We start from the raw sequence: 5,286 nt of genomic DNA on the forward strand, positions 1-5,286 counted from the left end.
TTGATGTTAATCCAGCTCACTCACATTGTCACTCAGTAACCCCTCTCTCACAGCGCCCTGTGTTATTGACTGTATCGTTACTGTTGTTAATCCAGCTCCCTCACACTGTGCCTCTGTCACCCCACTCCCCACCCAGCACCCTGTGTTACTGTCTGTATCTCTACTGATGTTAATCCAACTCCCTTATACTGTCATTCAGTAACCCCTCTCGCCCCAGCGCCTTGTGTTACTGACTGCATCTCTATTGATGTTAATCCAGCTTCGTCACACTGTTACTCAGTAACCCCACTTCCCCAGGGTCCTGTGTTACTGACTGTATGTTTACACTTGTTAATTCAGCTCCCTCACACTGTCACTCAGTAATGCATCACCCTCAAGAGCCCTGTGTTACTGACGGTACCTCTACTGAGGTTAATCCAGCTACCTCACACTGTCACTCAGTAACACCTCTCCCCCCAGTGCCTAGTGTTACTGAATGCATCTCTACTGATGTTAGTCCAGCTCCGTCACACTGTTACTCAGTGACCCCACTTACCCAGCACCCTGTGTTGCTGACTGTATCTCTACTTATGTTAATCCAACTCATTCACACTGTCACTCAGTAACCCCTCTCCCCTCAGCAACCTGTGTTACTGACTGTATCTCTACTGATTTTAATCCAGCTCCCTCACACTGTCACTCAGTATCACCTCTCCCCCCAGCGACTGGTGTTACTGACTGTTTCTCTACTGATGTTAATCCAACTCCCTCACACTGTCACTCAGCAACTCCTTTCCCCAATAACTGTGTTACTGACTGTATCTCCCCTGATGTTAATCCAACTCCCTCACACTGTCACTCAGTAACCCCTCTCCCCCAGCTCCCTGTGTTACCGACTGTATCCCAATTGATGTTAATCCAGCTCACTCACATTGTCACTCAGTAACCCCTCTCTCACAGTGCCCTGTGTTACTGACTGTATCGTTACTGTTGTTAATCCAGCTCCATCACACTGTCACTCTGTCTCCCCACTCCCCACTCAGCACCCTGTGATGCTGACTGTATCTCTACTTATGTTAATCCAACACATTCATACTGTCACACAATAAACCCTCTCCCCCTAGCTCCCTGTGTTACTGACTGTTTCTCTACTGATGTTAATCCAGCTCCCTCACACTGTCACTCAGTAACCCCTCTCCCCCAGCTCCCTGTGTTACTGACTTTATCCCAACTGATGTTAATCCAGCTCCCTCACACTGTCACTCAGTAACCCCTCTCTCATAGAGCCCTGTGTTACTGACTGTATCGTTACTGTTGTTAATCCAGCTCCCTCACACTGTCACTCTGGCACCCCACTCCCAACCCAGCACACTGTGTTGCTGACTGTATCTCTACTTATGTTAATCCATCACATTCATACTGTCACACAATAAACCCTCTCCCCCTAGCTCCCTGTGTTACTGACTGTTTCTCTACTGATGTTAATCCAGCCCCCTCACAGTGTCACTCAGTAACCCCTCTCCCTCCAGCGCCTTGGTTTACTGACTGCATCTCTACTGATGTTAATCCAGCTTCCTCACACTGTTACTCAGTAACCCCACTTCCCCAGCACCCTGTGTTACTGACTGTATCTCAGCTGATATTAATCCAGCTCCCTCACACTGTCATTCAGCAACTCCTCTCCCCAATCACTGCGTTACTGACTGCATCTCTATTGATGTTAATCAAGCTCCCTCACACTGTCACTCAGTAACCCCTCTCCCCCAGCGCCTTATGTTACTGATTTCATCTCTACTGATGATAATCCAGCTCCGTCACACTGTCACTCAGTAACCCATCTCCCCCCAGCTCCCTGTGTTACTGACTGTATCTCTACTGATGTTAATCCAGCTCCCTCACACTGTCACTCAGTAACCCCTCTCCCTAAGGGCCTTATGTTACTGACTGCATCTCTACTGATGATAATCCAGCTCCTTCACATTGTCATTCAGTAACCCATCTCCCCTCAGCGCCCAGTGTTACTGGCTGTATCTCAGTTGATATTAATTCAGCTCCCTCACACTGTCACTCATTAACCCTTCTCCCCCAGCTCCCTCTGTTACTGAATGTATCCCAAGTGATGTTTATCCAGTTCCCTCACACTGTCACTCAGTAAACCCTCTCTCACAGCACCCTGTTACTGACTGTTTCTCTACTGATGTTAATCCAGATCCCTCACGCTGTTACTCAGTAAACCCTCTTCCCCAGCTCCCTGTGTTACTGACTGTATCTCTACTGATGTTAATACACCTCCCTGACACTGTCACTCAGTAACACCTCTCCCCTCAGCGCCTTGTGTTACTGACTGTATCTCTACTGATGTTAATCCAGCTCCCTCACACTGTCACTCAGTAACACCTCTCTCCCAGCTCCCTGTGTTACTGACTGTATCTCTACTGATGTTAATCCAGCTCCCTCACACTGTCACTCAGTAATGTATCACCCCCAAGTTCCGTGTTACTGACTGTATCTCTACTGAGGTTAATCCAGCTCCCTCACACTGTCACTCAGTAACCCCTCTCCTGCCAGCGCCCTATGTTACTGACTGTATGTCTAGTGATGTTAATTCAGCTCCCTCACACTGTCACTCATTAACCCTTCTCCCCCAGCTCCCTCTGTTACTGAATGTATCCCAAGTGATGTTTATCCAGTTCCCTCACACTGTCACTCAGTAAAGCCTCTCTCACAGCGCCCTGTTACTGACTGTTTCTCTACTGATGTTAATCCAGCTCCCTCACACTGTCACTCAGCAAACCCTCTCTCACAGCGCCCTGTGTTACTGACTGTATCTCTACTGATGTTAATCCAGCTCCCTCACACTGTCACTCAGTAAACCCTCTCTCACAGCGCCCTGTGTTACTGACTGTAACTCTACTAATGTTAATCCAGCTCCCTCACAGTGTCACTCAGTAACCCGTCTCCCCAAGCGCCTTATGTTACTGACTGCATCTCTACTGATGATAATCCAGCTCCCTCACACTGTCACTCAGTAACCCCTCTCCCCAAGCGCCTTATGTTACTGACTGCATCTCTACTGATGATAATCCAGCTCCCTCACACTGTCACTCAGTAACCCCTCTCCCCCCAGCGCCTTGTGTTACTGACTGCATCTCTACTGATGTTAATCCAGCTCCCTCACACTGTTACTCAGTAACCGCACTTCCCCAGCTCCCTGTGTTACTGACTGTATCTGAATTTATGTTAATCCAGCTCCCTGACACTGTCACTCAGTAACTCCTCTCCCCCCAGCCCCCTGTGTTACTGACTGTATCCCAACTGATGTTTCTCCAGCCCCCTCACACTGTCACTCAGTAACTCCTCTCCCCCCAGCCCCCTGTGTTACTGACTGTATCCCAACTGATGTTTCTCCAGCTCCCTCACACTGTCACTCAGTAACTCCTCTCCCCCTAGCGCCTTGTGTTACTGACTGCATCATTACTGATGTTAATCCAGCTCCCTCACACTGTCATTCAGCAACTCCTCTCCCCCCAGCCCCCTGTGTTACTGACTGTATCCCAACTGATGTTTCTCCAGCTCCCTCACACTGTCACTCAGTAACCCCTCTCCCCACAGCACCCTGTGTTACTGACTGTATCTCTACTGATGTTAATCCAGATCCCTCACACTTGCACTCAGTTACCACTCTCCACTAACGCCGTGTTACTGACTGTATCTCTACTAATGTTAATCCAGCTCCCTCACACTCTCACTCAGTAACCCCTCTCTCCCCCAGCGCCCTGTGTTACTGACTGTATCTCTACTGATGTTAATCCAGCTCCCTCACACTGTCACTCAGTAACACCTCTCCCCCCAGCGCCCTGTGTTACTGACTGTATCTCTACTGATGTTAATCCAGTTCCCTCACACTGTCACTCAGTAACACCTCTCCCCCCAGCGCCCTGTGTTACTGACTGTATCTCTACTGATTTTAATCCAGCTCCCTCACACTGTCACTCATCAACCCTACTCCCCCAATCCCCGTGTTACTGACTGTATCTTTACTCTTGTTAATCCAGCTCCCTCACACTGTCACTCAGTAACACCTCTCCCCCCAGCGCCCTGTGTTACTGACTGTATCTCTACTGATGTTAATCCGGCTCCCTCACACTGTCACTCAGTAACCTCTCTCCCCCTAGCTCCCTGTGTTACTGACTGTATCTCTACTAGTGTTAAACCAGCTCCCTGACACTGTCGGACACTAACACACGACACAGCGAACATCGCCCAACTCCGCGCGAGCCCAGAATGGGTGGACGCAGCCTCGCCACGCGACCTCGCCCCAGACTTACGGCGCCGAGGAGACGCAGACCCTCACCCTCGTCAACCTCCGCACCACCCGCCCCCTGCCACCTCCCCCCCCACCACCCCAGGGTCCCGCACCAAACCTCCTGCGGCACGCTCTGCATTTGAGAGGCGCCCCGCCACCCACCCACCCAAACAACGCTCCCGATCCATGCACCATCTCGTCCTCTCCCGAGTGTGGCTGCTGCTCTCTGGTCACCGCGGAGCGCTCGATGCCCTCTCTCCTCCGTCACCGTCGCCCTCCATCTCTCTTCGCCAGCGGGAGTCCCGGCGTCAACCAGCAACAGGCCGGACAAGGTGCCGGAGGGACGGCGGCGCTGGGTGTAGTGGGGGTGGTCGGGCGAGAGAGAGAGGGAGGGCTCCTCGTTTCGGGAGAGCTTTGCCAAACACTGACCGCCGGGACAAATCAGCGAGACTCCAACTCATGGCGAAATAATAATAATAATAATAATAATATTTACCAATAATATTAACAATCGCAGTAATAATTAAGAGGTCCACAAATCTGGAAGCTCTGCAGTGGCTCAATGCAGCATCTCGGACACACGTCGACGGGAGGAATAAGTGGCTCCGCTGGAAGGCGTGGGTTTGCCCGCCCAGCTCTCGCTGGGCCCCCCCCACCACCACATCGCTCACTGTATCGGGCAAGAGAGTGAGCAAGGGAAGAAGGGGGATGGAGACGAGGAGAGGGGTTGTGGAGGGTGGGGGTGGGGAGGGGGGGGGGGGGGGGTGGTGGTAAACTGAAGTCCTGTAGCTCGCTGGTCGCCGTCAGGTCTCCTGAGAGCAGGGGGTCCGCAGACAGTGCCCGAGGTGGAGATGGGGATGCCAGAAAGAGAGGGAAGCGGAGATCTCCAGGGTGCGGACAGGCGGGCGCAAGTCGCAGATGCTGGGATGTCCGCCGGGAGGGGCTGGTTGTCGGGGGGGGGGGGGGGGGGGCGGGGGTGGTGGGTGGGTGGGGGGTGGGGG

This window comes from Carcharodon carcharias, assembly GCF_017639515.1.
Source record: "Carcharodon carcharias isolate sCarCar2 chromosome 39 unlocalized genomic scaffold, sCarCar2.pri SUPER_39_unloc_6, whole genome shotgun sequence".
In the NCBI taxonomy this organism is placed as follows: Eukaryota; Metazoa; Chordata; class Chondrichthyes; order Lamniformes; family Lamnidae; genus Carcharodon; species Carcharodon carcharias.